This window comes from Dipodomys merriami, unplaced genomic scaffold (assembly GCF_024711535.1).
Source record: "Dipodomys merriami isolate MVZ:Mamm:240054 unplaced genomic scaffold, mDipMer1.0.p SCAF_16, whole genome shotgun sequence".
NCBI classification, from domain to species: Eukaryota; Metazoa; Chordata; class Mammalia; order Rodentia; family Heteromyidae; genus Dipodomys; species Dipodomys merriami.
The window spans coordinates 5817588-5832221 of record NW_027202937.1 but is presented as its reverse complement, the minus strand read 5'-3'; the positions used below and the strand labels follow the sequence as shown (position 1 = coordinate 5832221).

Here is a 14634-nt window from a genome sequence, read left to right as displayed (position 1 = left end):
TTGTCGAGTGTGCGGAGGACCAAGCTCGAGCTTGCAATAAACCACTCTTTGCTGTTTGCATTGATCGTGGTCTCTGGTGGTCTATGAGGGGGCATCGGAAAACAGGGTACTTCACAAGCTCAGAGTTCAAGCCCTAAGACCTACAAAAAAAGGTTTTCTACGGGTTCTTGACTTTTGCAAAGTTAATGCTTAAGGCTATTGGCACTGTAATCAAGTTATCTGGCTTAGCAGATACTTTTCCTGCACTGCTAAAACTGGGGCCTAAGTGTCAAATTTAAGTGTGAAGGTTTGTTGAGCACTGCCAAAGAAATGGCCCATTCTGGCTGTCCCAAGTGCTTGGTTTCTCAGAGATCAAAAAAGGACAGGACAAACTTAGAATGGTCTAACTTTGGGAGTGAGGGGTGTTCTGGCAAAAGGTGAGCTGAGCGAGTCCATGCATGGTGACAGGCCCTGGGGTGAGTCCATGCATGGTGGAAGAGGGTAAACTGGTACAAAGGCAGTTCATCTAACCTTAAGGTGTCCAATATATATGCCCATCTTCATCCTGTGTCTGTTCCTTGCAGATGGACGCTGGAAACCTTCATGTTAAAGTGGGTGATTGGTATTTCTAAACCTGCCCCTTGGAATGTACTTAACCCCCCTTTTAAAACTTTTCCAATTTAAGGAGGTTTATCTGCGATGTAATTTGGTTTCGATGCTGTTTTACAATTGGATGCATTTTTTAAAAGGCATAAAGATGCTAAGCTTGGATTCTTGGTAGAGTGCTAGTGCTTGCGTTAGAAAACCTTTAAACTCATGACAATTTTTTAAGAGGAAAAACTCAGACTGCCAACCAATTGGTTAGTTTTAAACTGGGAAAAGGTAATGGGAGTTACCCAGTGTTTCAGGGTCATTTAAATGCAAATTAAAGTGGCTTTGGGGGGAAGGATTAAAAACAGCAACCCCTGTATAAAAATTTGTGAAGTGGTTGGCTTCCTAGACAAAGTAAAATTGTCCTTAAATGTTTCAAAAGGAGGAAAAATTAGGACTACCAAAATAGTTGTGTAATTGCTGTTTCAGTTTGCCCTTTCAAGGTTTTTTGCAACTGGTGGTATTGTCCCCCTGGTCCCTCAGCTCCACCCAGACCCGAGCTCCTCCCTGCCCTAGGATTCCCGCCAAACAGCTGGCCACTCCCTCTCTACACCCAGACCCACTTGGGCACACACCTACCTCAGTACCTGCCTGGAGACCCACCTGCCACTTGGATAGGGATGAATACCCAGTGCTCCCTCTCCCAGGAAATATGGTCCCTTTAATACAGCCTTATGATCTTTCTGTTCCTGCTTGCCTCCACATGGTCCCTGGGATGGTTGTGAACGATTATCACTAACGTTTCCAGCAGGCCCACAGAGAAGGAGAGGATTCTTATAAGTTTGTCAGATGTAACTTTGGTCCTCAATAAATTCCAGGTTAAGACCATGCTTGGGAGACAATTTTTCTAACTACCCCCTTGTTGCTTTTAATTGGAGTATAGTGGCCTTTTGTAAAGACTCATTGATCTAAGACTTGGAATTCATTAAAAATTAAGACAAACTGGATGCTTAGCCGCTATTCTACTTTGCTCCTGTTCTACTTGGAGTTCTTTGTAATTGAAGGTAACAGTTCATAGCATATTAGTCTTTTTAACTGTTGCAATCGCTGCAACTTTTTGCGCAATAAAGGTTAGAGTCACAGAAGATGAGTAAAATCAAAGATGATGCTCCTCATGAATGAGAAAGCCAGTTTATTTTACGCTTACCTCCAGAATATGCTGCTAATGTGAGGAGGACAGTACTATCTGGCCATGTCCACCTGAAGGACAGATTGAGTGTTGAGTTATATCCTGATGGGTGTCATGGACTCAGAGTGAACCGGGTCCCTTTGACAGCAAAACTGGCTAGATCTGCCTTGTGGTATGGAAAGGTTGAAGACCATTGACAAACCTTTTGTAAGATACCTGCTATCTGTCAGATGCTTATATGCACACTTGATGGTGATCTATGGAGTTTTCAGTTGCTACTGCCAACTCCAAAGCAGGCAAGAAAAAAAAAGTTTGTCTGGAACCATGGAATTTCTGCCTATAAAAATGTTAGAAAAGAGAAGGTTCTGGAATGTAAGGTATATTCAATAGGTTTAATTAGGTAACCCATAAAGATCACACTATGTGCTAGTCAGGCAAGGAAAGTTTATTTACCGAATTGCTGCCCTGCCGAGAATGGTCCAGAAGCAGGTGGAAGAAGGGGAGACGCACCCCCAGGTCAGGACAGGAAGGCAGAGGTGTGGCCACACTGGATCTGGGCCTGGGACCTTCCCCAGGTCTGGTGGGAGGCGTGACAGGGAGTGGCCAAGGATGTGACCTTGGAGGAGGGAGCAAGGGACTGCTTCCAGGTGAGCCAGTTATCTAGGTAACTATACTGGGTGTAAACTTAGCCTAGAGGTAGGGAGGCATCTAGCACAGGTGTCTGCATGGCCCAGGGCAGACCTTACATGGAAGACAGCAAGAAAATGTATTGGCTTCTTTTTCCACATCTGGAGATTCAAGCGATTGCTTCATGTATGTTGGGGAAAATAGAGAACAGAAAAGGAATAGGCCAGACTCAATGGCCAACAAGGCAAGGACTGTTTATTAAGGAGCAGTAAGGGGCATAGACCGTTCCGTGGGTTTGGAGGTTTGAGGAGTGAATTTGGGGATCAGGCTTGTGAGACAGGGTCTTGCTGGCCACTTTACCAGCAATAAACCTTTGTTCTTTGCACCTGGATGTCTATGTGGTTTTCTGGAAAAGTCGAACATACTCTAACAAAAGCCGATTCCCATCAGTACAGATGCAGAAGCTGTCAGTACTTGGTGGAAAATCATTGAAGATCAAACAAGACACAGAAAATCAAGGCCTTGGGATCTCCTCTCCAGAAATGTCTGGCCACTGGCAGGGCCTTCACTCAGAATATGATGAGCTTTTCGAGATATTCTATGACCTTAGCCACAGCAGTGAAGATGCAGACAAGACACAGCATCAAGATGAAGATATAAACATCATGGACACAGGAAGACCTAGAGAGACAGCTACAGGATCAGCTAAATGAATCAGATGAAATGAAGGAACCAATCAACTGGTTATTGGAATTCAGAAATATGAAAGGCAAGCTCCAAGAGACTCAGGACAGCAAAACAAGAGGATCTCACCAAAGTGAGATCCTGAACAAGTTTCAGGCTGTACCGGATAAACTTAAAAGATGGAGAAAAGGAATAGTTCAGCTCTTTGCAACAAGAGCTAGAATCACTTCTATAGAAGTGAGAATGTTGCTACTTAATTTCAGGCTGGTTACCATTAAAACACTAAGTTTCCTCACTTGGACTTAGTATTAAGACATTGCAATAGTTCTCTAATGCTCAAAGTTTTGTTGAACCATCAATTTCAGAACCACATACTGGGTTATACATTCATTAGGCCTGTCAGAGTGCATAGGGAGAGTAATGCTTGTTTTAGTTGGAACGTCCCTGGCCATGCAGGCTCTGGCCTCCCTACCCCCTGTGTAAGTCTCCACCCAGTACCTAAATTACCTAGGTAACTGGCATACTTGGAGACTACCTTCCTAGCCCCTCCTCCAAGGTCACAAGCTGGGCTGTCCCCAGTCAGGCCTCCCATCTGAACTAGGGAGGGTCCTGGGCCCTGAGGTCATCCGCTTCCGGTGGTGCCACACCTGGCCCCCTTCTCTACTTAAACACAGGCAGAACCTCAGCTTGCCACTTCAGCCCATGTAAACCCTTCCTGCCTGGATACTGTGTGGTGCTTTCTTCGCTGCTGAATTTACCCAACAAGTATCATAGAAAATTAGTGAAAGCAAAGTGACAAGGTGAGTCAAATTATAAGATTGGTGAAAGTTATAAGATGAGTGAAATAAACAGCTCAGCCTTCATCAGAGCCTCATTAAAAAAACTTTGCTGTTTCTCTGCTTTCCAGAAGCTTCTATTTTAAGGAAAAAAGTTTTTGGAGACAATACAGCTAGTTTTAAATTGTCTTTTGTCATAAATGCTATTTGCAATTCAAAGCTAATTCTCCTATATAGAGATGTGAATAATTTTTAATAAAAGCAAATATTTTCACTTTAAAAAAAGCAGTTGGAGATGAAGTGAGGAAGTCAATTGATTTGACTTATGTAAACAGCAGTGGAGAAGGTAGTGGGGAAAACTGAGTCACAGCCATCCCAGTGCCTGACCAGGTGCTGGGGGGGGGTGCGGGGAGGGAGAAAGGGCTGTTGTTTCCCAGACATCCTGAAGCCTAGTCAGGAGGTGGGGGATTAATCCACCCCGCTCCAAGGTTTAAAGGTGAGATAGGTCATCCTCAGTCCTGGCTCTACCCAGGGGAATATGTGGATACAGTGTGTTTAGCTCCAGGGTAGTTGTTCCTTGTGCTGTGTTTATGTAGAATGCTTTGCTGAGGCTTGGTCTCCACCCAACAGGTGAGCTTTGTCTCCAGCTCCTGTGGTGTGTGGGAACATGGAGGACCCACCTCACAGCTCCAAGACGCGGTGAACGTGCTTGCAGATCATTTTTGTAATGCCATTGGCGTGTTGCAACAGTGTAGTCCACCTGCTTCATTTAATATCCAATCCACAATGAACAAGGACCAACCAGCTAACCCCACAGAAGAATATGCTCAGCTTTTTGCTACACTGATTACCCAGACAGCAAAAGACATTGATGTTTTGATAGATTCCTTACCCAGTGAAGAGTCCACAGCTGCATTACAGGATGGTATCTTATGTAAGCTAGAGGAAGAGAACAAAGAAGCTGCTACCTGTCTGGAAGGTGTTGTTTATCGAGGTGACTTGCTTCTACAAAGGATCCAGAGTGCACTGGATGACACCAATCAGTCCGAGCTGAAGAGAAAAATTGAGGCTCACATACAGTCTTTCCCTCCCAACTACTAGGCTCCGTCACACCCTGGACTGAGAAAAGGACTGGTCCCTGCGATTAGCATTCTGCAGCAGACATACCAACACAGCACCAACTTCTCCCGTGTACTGCCGTTGAGCTATGTGTGATTCTCTTCATTGTTGATAAAGCTTATAAAAGCCATCTTCACGTCATTGTTTTTTTCTCCCCCTCTTGAAGATATCAAGGCAGATGTGTATTTGTGTTCATAACAGAATTAAAGTTTTTTTTTTTTTTTAAAGCTTGGTGTGAGTTCTGTTCGGGGCTGCAGATCTGTGTAACTGACCACTTGCATTCTGCTAGCACTCCAAGACTTAAAAATTTGACCTGGGCTGGGAAAGTGGCTCAGGGATAGAGTGCTTGTCTTGCACGCATGAGGCCCTGGGTTTGATTCCTCAGCACCACATAAGAAAAAAAAGCTGAAGTGGTGCTGTGGCTCAAGTGGTAGAACACTAGCCTTGAGCTGAAGAGCTGAGGGACAGTGCCCAGGCCCAGAGTTCAGGCCCCACAACCAGACCCCCCCCCAAAAAAAAATTTTTGACCTCTCATAGTGTGGTCTCTTCTTGTGGCTGTTTTTATATCTAATTGAAGGTATAATTTACTGAACAAGTAGTAAGTGACTACCTAGTATTTTCAACTTGCTTCTAAAGTAGGATTTGTGGGTCTTAGTGTAAGAATTGTGCCCACCTTTGGTCCTTAGCTCCACCCAGAATTGAGCTCTCTGCTTTGAGTTCTCATCACACAGCTGCCCCTCCCTCTTTGCCCAGACCCACCTGAACTCCCATCTACCTCAGTTCCTATCCCCCAGACCCTGCTGCTACCTAGATATTGGAGGCTGTCATGCGCTCTCTCCAGGGCAAATATGGCTCTAATAAGCCTTGTAATAATCTTTCTCCTGTGCCTGCCCCTGAAGGATCCTTTCATTGATCCTTTCACTTAGACTAACCCCTAGGATGGGTGCTCTCTTCAGACAAACATCAGGCTGAACTAGAGAATCCCCCAGCTGGTGTTCCATGGAGAAAATGATCTGCACACCCCCTAGTGACAGAATTACACTGAGGACAGCCACTTTTCCAGTAGCTCACTCCCAAATGCCAACCACTGTCTCTTATTCCAACACGGAAGTCTCTTCTACATTCTCCCCATTTGTATTCTGGCTCAATTCCCCAGCAGCTGTCTGGGGATGTGAAGAAATTCATTTTGGTTTGGAGATAGAACTTGCCGTATTTTACTCATCCTCCCTTCCCCCCAAATATAAGTCCATCTCTGCCACTGATGGGGCGAGCAGAGGTGAAGACCTAGCCCCCTGTGGGGCTCACCAGTGTTGAGCTGACTACGAACACTCTTCAGGGCATCCTTCCAGTCCAGTCCCCTTATTTCCTTCCCAGAACCAGGCTAACCTCATTTAGTGTTATATTAGTATTCTGCAGCCTTTTATCAGCAGACAAGCATTTGGTCATCTTTCACCATCAGACACAGCATACCTGCAAACTTTCCTTTTACATTAGAGTAGGCATCCATACTTTCCGTAGCCCCAAGTTTCCCTATTCTATGCAATTCGAACCTTTAAACACAGGTAGGAATCAATCTTGACACCCGCCCTCCCCCCGACCACATCCCAACCAGGTTCTATCATTGACCTTGAAAACAATCTCACTGAAGTTTATAGGGCACATCAGTCATCTACTATCTTGAACCTGTAGGATCACGATACTTAATACACACAAAAGGTGTGTCTCTTGTGGTAGAGCACGGGGCACCCCCTTTGTGAGTTCAGAATTCCTGAGAAGGGATCTCAAGGGTTGGTACTATGGGTTGAGTGTATCCTCTTCAAGTTTGAGCTGAAAATGCAATCACCAATGCAACAAGAGGTGCATGCAGCCCTAACAGCTCTTCAAACAGACCAATGCATTCGTCACATTAGCACACTCCTGATGAGTGGATGTATTTCCACGTCTCACCTTTTGCCTAGGAATGCACGGGCCTCAGCACAGGCCAGTGCTCTGGTACTTGCCTTTTGTTCTTTGAGTTATGCAGCATATATATTATTGTAGTAGCACAAAATGGACAAAGAGTTGGCTTTTCAAGCTGAGCCACCTTAAGTATGTCCAAGTCTAGGGCAGATTCAATTTGAGGGAGTTTGTAGGAAAGCCATCCGAAGCATGCCCAGATACAATCAAAGGATTTATTCCTCACGAAGAATCTCGCCAGCCATGTTTAAATGATATAGCTAGTTGCTGTTACTTTCTAGTTCTGACAGCCACTTTTCTATTCTTGCAGGTTGAAATAGTTTTCCCTTTGTCAGACCAACTAGTAGAGAGAAATTGTTGGCTAGATAGAAAATTCTGAATAAAAGCTAAAATAAGGCTCATACCATCAAGGACAGATGTCTGGCCAGTAATGGAGTATAGCAATGCTCATATGGGGATAGGGAACAGGAGCTGGAGCCATTCTCTATCCAAACCCAGCTCTCTGAGCATCTTAGATCTAGAGAAGTTCAAAGAGGATTCCCAAATTTCTTTGAAAGAGGACTCCAAACCTTTCTACTAAAATGCATCTTACTGATCTAAAATTCTCCCACTAGGGAACTTCCCTCACTTGTACTAGGAGATCCATTTATCACCCTACAAACAAAGCTAATGTTCCAACTGGAGAGCCACAGAGCCTTGTATAGTTATAGTTGAAGACTTTTCCCCAGACTTTCAGCCCCCTTCCCATCTGTCCACTTCTGATCTGCTTTTGCATTGATAGAATTTTGTCTTGCATCTGCTTCAGAGGTAGCATCTCTTCATAGGGAAATGATTGCCTTGGCTAAGCAAGTTCATGTTGTCCCTTTAATCCCCTGTACTCAGATGGCTATATTGCCTGATGCTTTTCCACTGGTGCTCAAGAATTTTAATAGCAGTTGGAGCTGGATTCTTGCGATGATACTGATCTCCATTTTGTGAGCTTAGCATCTTCCTTCATTGGTCTTACAACTCCACTAACACTTGCAGTGTCCATTAACTCATGTCCATTAGTCCTTTGATAAAGTCCAGGCAGATTCTACCCACATTGACCTTTGAGGAGGAATTCTGGCACCATTTCCAAGGGGGCTGCCTGAGCTCACGTATACATGCAAACACTGCTAGTGAGCTCATGTTTACATGTAAATATGACAAATCTGCCCACTTAGGCAATTACTGAAACTTGTGTGTTTGTCCTTTACACCATCTGATGGGAGAATTTATTCCACCTTTAATGAAGGTCATTTTCGTATTTTCATTTCTAGATGGTTATGTGAACAAGGTATAGACAAGATGGATGGAATGCAGCCAATCTTTCCAATTATCAAAGCAATACAGAACAGGAAAATTCCCAGCCTTGACTTGGAGGAGGGACAAGACATCAAAGTCATTGTCAGTAGTCACAAAATGTTTTGTGTGCTCTTCAGATCAGTTTAGCACCAGATAATGAGGCCTAACGGGAGTAGAACTTCCTCTTATGCAGGTATATAAGGAGTCTCAGGTGATGGAAATGATTGAGGCTAAAGCCCACAACCAAAGTGAGGTGTTTCCATAAGGTTACCACTTCCTGAGAAAGTTCATGCTACAATCAACTTCAATACAGAAGTGTTCCCCATGCAAGATCCTAGGGAGGTGGGTTTATAGACTATATGCATAAGCAAGTTGAAACATGGGCCTATAGTGTCTCCACCTCAATTTCTTCACACAAAAGCTTACGTGAAATGTTGAACTACACATACTCTTTGGTAGTAACTTGAGTTCATAAGCAAAAGAAAATCAAGGACCTGAAGACATGCATCATTTCTCCAACATTTTAAACCCGGAATGTGACCCAAAGCGAGCCTCAAGAGACCAGCTTACCTATGGAGGGCAAAAATCATCCCTTGAGTTTTAAAGGTTTTAGAAGCTGAGAAATACCAGAGCCTGGGTGGGTGGTACCCTCTGCCATGACTCTACACAGAACCCGTTCTGTTTGGTTTGGCTACTGGCTTAGGCGGCCTTGACACAGTATCCCTATAAATGGGAGTTTTCCATTGTTAGCAGTAAGCACAAGTTGTCCTTATCACCGTCTGAGACTTTTAGTCTCAAGTCTTCCTATTGCCTTATTTCTAAGCCACAAGAAAAGCGCGTGGCATTTCAGTGAGGATGTCTTTTGAGCAGCTGTTGGCCTGGCTTTTTTTTTTGGCTCTTGGGCGAGTTTTCAGGTAGCTCACTCTCCAAATTCTAGAGTAATGGTGAAAAGGCATTTTTTGTCAGAAGAGGAAAGGGGTTCCCCCTCACCCCCGTGAGAAACCCTTCTGAGCACTGAGGTGGAAACCCACGACCAAGAGTCATCTGCTCAAGAGTCAAATGCTTGCTCACAAGCCAGTTTCTATCCACTCCTGAATTTGACAGGTTGGGGAAATCTTAAGATCCTCCCAGCATCTTCCTTCTCTCCCTGCCTCAAAAAAAAAATCCTGTATTCTCAGGTTGAGTTGAAGACAGGAGTCAGGCCACACTTCATTCTCTTTAAAAACACAGTAATAACAGCACAAAAGTTTACCTATAAAGAAGCGATGTCATCTCCCCAGAGGACTGAGGGCTACATGCGACCAGGTCAAGGAAATATGCAACTTCCTGCAGACTTGAAGCATTTTGAACTCAGCCAGGAAAGGAGCATTTATTCCTGAAAACTTCCTAGTCACTGAAGAGGCATGCCCTCCTTAGCCAGTCTAACCCGATTTCTCGTAAAACTGGGGGAAAAAAAGCACTTGAGATTAGGCTAACAATACAAGGCAACAGCGGCTCTCAGGAGAAAAACAATCTCTGCTTTCTACATGCAACAAAGGCAGAAGTGTGGAAGATCAACAGACACCAGTTATAGTACTGATAGTTCAGGCAAAAGGGAGAAAGGCTCAGTCCTACAAAAGTCTTTAGAAAATCCTAAAGGGCTCTGCAAATCCCAGGCCAGCTGTGAGCAATGGCCACAGACAAATTAAAGCCAAGTGGATACAATGCATCCTCAAGCTGGCTGGCTACCTACCCCTAGGGCAATGTTTGGCGGCGTTTTCTAGGTTTATCTAGGAGGCTGGTAGATATTGGTCTTGCCAATTCTCATGGTGATCCTGTGTCTTTCCTCTACCCAATACACACATTTATAGCTTATGTATGGGGGGGGGGTGTCTAAAACTAGCTCCGAGTTTTTCAAATGTAAATCACTAGAGGCTGTGTGTAGCTTTATCAATTGCTCTTGAAGCATTCCTACTAGTCACCGATCCTACTCATTGCCTGTAGTGCTGGGAAGCTGTGGTCCTGTGGTTCATTTGGTATTGCCGGCTTTTATCACTAGGTTATCTTCACTTCCCGGAGATTTGACCTTTGTTTCCAGGGTGGGTAGGGGATCAACACCCCGTTTTGAGGATCTAAGCCAGTAAGTTTGTTAGCTTTCCTGCTTTATGGACAGCACCTTAGTGCTGGGAAGAACTTTAAGCTCTGTTCTATGCCAAGAGCAGGAAGCAAGAGTCTAGTTTCACTTGATTCCAACAGATCAACAGAAGTCTGCTCCCTGGCCGCCCTCAGCCAACAGCTTTGGACATGCCCCTCTGCCATATTTCTATCTGGCTATAGGAAACGCCAGCACTGGAGCTAGCTGATCCTGGGTTGAAGGAAGCCTCCCTCTGAACGTGCCAGTGTTAACAGGGCAATCAGGCACTACCCAGTCATCCCAGAACTAAATTTCAACTCATATCCTTTAGTGATTAGAACTCCCAATAACTCATTTCAGAGGAGTCATCCCAACACGGGAGCACAGAATAAAAGACTCCAGGACTTCAGCATCACCACACAGCAAAGGATTTGAAAGACAGTGACAGAAATCTCAAACTTTGAGCTCATGCTCAACTGAGCAGCTGTAGACCCTTTTTAGGACCTTAACAACTGATACTGTAAACTTCAGACTTCACATGGCATAGAACCCAGTGGCACCTGGTTCCACACATGTAGGTCCCAGGGAGGGGGGTGGGGAGAAGGGGGGAGCTTTCCCATGCAGCTAATAAACAGTGTCAGCTGACCCGCTTCTCCTCAGACACGAGAGGTTCATCTGAGTTCTGGAGTGAATGTTTGGATTTCACGGGCGCCTTCCTGCCCTGCATTATTGGACTGACAGCCTCATGTAGGAGCTGAGCTCAAGGCTGCAGCGAATTTGCACCTGTGGACATAGCTACCATCACTCTTCGACTGACAAGTCCTTGGAGGCAGCTGGAGCCCCTTTCGGCATGATGGGCTCAGATTCTAACCCTGAAGATTTCTTTACATTACTTTTTGGGGCCCTAAAAAGAATATCTTCTCATCCGTTGTTTTAGAATATTCAAAGTAACCGCTCAGGACACAGGCTTCTGCAATTCAGATGTGAACTCTACCTGAACAGGTAAGCTAGGAAGATACACAAGTGCGGAACCACCTGTGATTTACAAAGGCGGGCACACTACATGGAGGTAAAACACACTTCCCACGATCTACTTGTCACCACTAGAAGCTAGGTGCTCAAGTGATGAATATGACAGAACCTGAGTTCAGAAGAGACTCAACAGCCAGCCACTCGGGTTCACTGAACACTTCAGTGATTAGCAGTGCTGTATAGCCAGCCTAAGGCTAAACCCTGTGTCCAAGCATCATTAGCTCACAGACGCTCTGTGTTTGTGACAGAGGCCAACCCCAGCTGAGCTCAAGCCCATACCCCCAGCCACCACTTTCTACCAGATGGTTGGTGTTTGGTGTCACAAGGCACGCCCACCTCCCTTTAGGCAGAAATCTCTAGAGAATCCTTTCATGAAGGTTAAAGAGATCTCCTCACTAGGCTGAGAACTGCTTCATCTGGGCACACCTTTATTATCTGTCCCCAAAGCTCAGCTTCTTGCTCCTGAGGGGTTAACTCCATTTTGGGGGCAGTGACCATTTGTTGCTTGTTTAACCTATTCAAAGGTTAAAGTAAACCTCAGAAGCAAATCCTGGGAGCAAACCTAGACCACCAATTAGCACAGCAACACGCGGTGGTGGTAATCCAAACATCTGGTTGTTTGCCTTTATAAGCCCTGCAAATCTTTAGCTCTGGGCTCTCCTCCTAGGCTCCACTGTGTCGGAGTGTAGGATGAGGCCCGAGCTGCAGCCTTGCTGTTGCATTTCGGGACGTCTGACTCGGTGGTCTTCTTGGTGAGGGTCCTGAGACTTGGGTACTACACTCTTCCCAGTTTAGGTGGAGCCACCCACAGGCTTCCTCTCAGGCCAACCACTCCACGTGGGTTGTCCATGTAAGGAGAAAATCAACCCTTTATTAAAAACAAAGAGGCCATAAAGGAGACCTTAAAATGTATTTCACATGGACGGACTTCGGCCCTAGCTCATACCCTGCCTAATTAGAATGGCGCCTGCCATGTGATATGCATCCCACCCTGTGATCGGTTGCCTCCTGCTTCAAGGGTGTAGACCTCAGTGTGTACATTGCGTATCCTCCTGTAGCCGTCTCTAACAACCCCCAGCTTCAAGGATGCAGGGACATATGACATGTTTCTGGAACGTACAAGCCCCACCAGTAATATCCGCCTGCTTTGTGTGGGGACCTGCCAAATTCGCGCACCAATTCAAACCAAAATAAGTCAGTTCAAACAGTTACTAGGAGACTGTACCATTTGTGTGCTGCAATCCCATTGGTCACTTGTGTGTGGCCAGGCTGGACCACATGATTTTGGCCCTTCAAAACCCCAGCTTGAGGACTGTTCAGGGTTGCAGTTTCAGCTCGAGTCTGTGCTGTGTCCCTGGCCGGTCAGCTAGCCACGTCCCCAGTAAATTCATCTTTTCACACGAGGCTGTCTCTCGAGGGTGGACTCTTCTCTGAGGGTGGACTCTTCTCTGAAACAGTCAACCCTAGTGCACCTTGATCTGGGCATACTAAACCTTCATTTACTTTTCTAGAGCACTCTGCAGTCTGTTTGAATCTAGGCTCTTCCAGACTAGTCAGCTTTTGATCCCCTTCTGTAGTACCTGGGTTTGTCTCTACCTGCACTTCAAGGGGAGCTTCTAGACATTTCTAGAGAACCCCTCCTCTTCCAGCTTGAGAAAAGCTCAATAACCACAGGTGAGGCTTAATCACAATACTGAAAATGCATTAGTTGAAGCTGTGCAACGGTATGAACTCCTAGGCTCCTCTCTCTTGTGTAGGAAAACAGAGCAAAGAGCTTCCCAAAGCTATCTAGCCTCTATTCTAAGTTCCAGAGAGTCCAGTCTTTGAGGATTTGAGTAACACGCACAGGAGAAGAGTGCATAGAGGCTAAGTACCATCTGCTGCTCCAATTCTACACAGCAACTTATTCTCTTCCGCAGGAGAGACAAACACGTAGGTTGCTACCATTTCCTTTTCAGAGACTTTGCCAGATTGAGTTCACATTCCTGATTAGCTTTTGCAATAGCACACCTGCTCCCTTTTTTTTGGCAGGGGGAGGGGGCAGTTTATTCCTGGAGACAAGTGAGACAAGAGGCTTAGGAGACCTAGAGATAAAGCAAGAAGCACCACCATTACGAGGAGCTAGTCTTAGAACACAGAAGCGCTGTTCTCAACACAGGCAGTGACCAGCGAGAGAGCAGGTCTGCATAGGAAGTTTATTTGTGAAGACTCAAGAACTTTCAGCCTACCAGTAGTAGCTAGAAGACAAGTTGTCAGACCCATGAGCCAATTCTGGTTCATTTGTAAGCCTTCCTCAGACAGAAGTCATTCCTGGAGTTTTTTTTCCCCGAAAGACTAAAGCTTTGCCTCTACTATGAAGAGAGTGGTAGTCACTTTTTGTAAGAAAAACCAATGCCAAGATACTTTTTGAGTAACCAAGCAAGCAGAAAAAGAGGACAGGACTCCAACAGGTGATGGTAAAGGCCCCTGCCTTTTGAGAGTCAGTGAGACGTACTAGCCACACATATTAGGCAAGCAGAAGAATGTGCTTCTCAGCATGTAGATTCTCAAGGAAGTTTACAGAAAAAAGGAGCGCTAGCTTTTAACCGCTACTCCCCCCTTTCCCTTCCCATTCTTTTCTCCCTCTACCACATTTTGTAGAACCTTTGCACCCACCACCCTTGCCAGCTTCACCCATTCCTCCTCCCTCCTTTCCCAAGGCCACAAACCCCCCTCCCTCCCTTCCCATTCTTTTCTCTCTCTTCCCCATTTTGTAGAACCTTTGCACCCACCACCCTCCCAGCTTCACCCATTCCTCCTCCCTCCTTCCCCAAGGCCACAAACAGCCTCCAGACTTCAAACAGTAAAGTGCTCCTTGCCTCACCACCCAGGTTTTATAGACTGGAGGTTAGGACCCGCCCTCCTGCCCCAAAGCACCCTGGGTGACTTCTCATTGGCTCTCTCCCTCTCCTAATCAAGCGCTAACTCCTGTCCTCCCTAGGCTTATTTCCTGGTCTGTCAACCAAGGGCAAAAGGAGTGAAGCTATTTAATCCCAGGTGTTTCTAGCTTGCCCCTCTCTTCCACAGCCAAAAAAACAACCCCCAAACATGGCTTCTCACTGCTCACAGTGGCATAATTGTTAAACAAGGGTCAGCCTCTTTATGGAAAGACTTTATCTCTGCGTTCACTTGTTTTTCTTGTAGTTAGGAATCACCGGAGGTGCATGTAACCCCTCTTTCCAGTCAACCAGCTTCTTCCCTGG

The 14634-nt window shown here is 45.5% G+C and overlaps 1 pseudogene; it reads left to right on the top strand.

Moving 5' to 3' along the window:
* The first annotated feature begins 2233 nt into the window (after nt 1-2233).
* On the top strand, nt 2234-3305 carry LOC138827911 (transcription initiation factor TFIID subunit 7-like; annotated as a pseudogene).
* The last annotated feature ends 11329 nt before the right edge of the window (nt 3306-14634 follow it).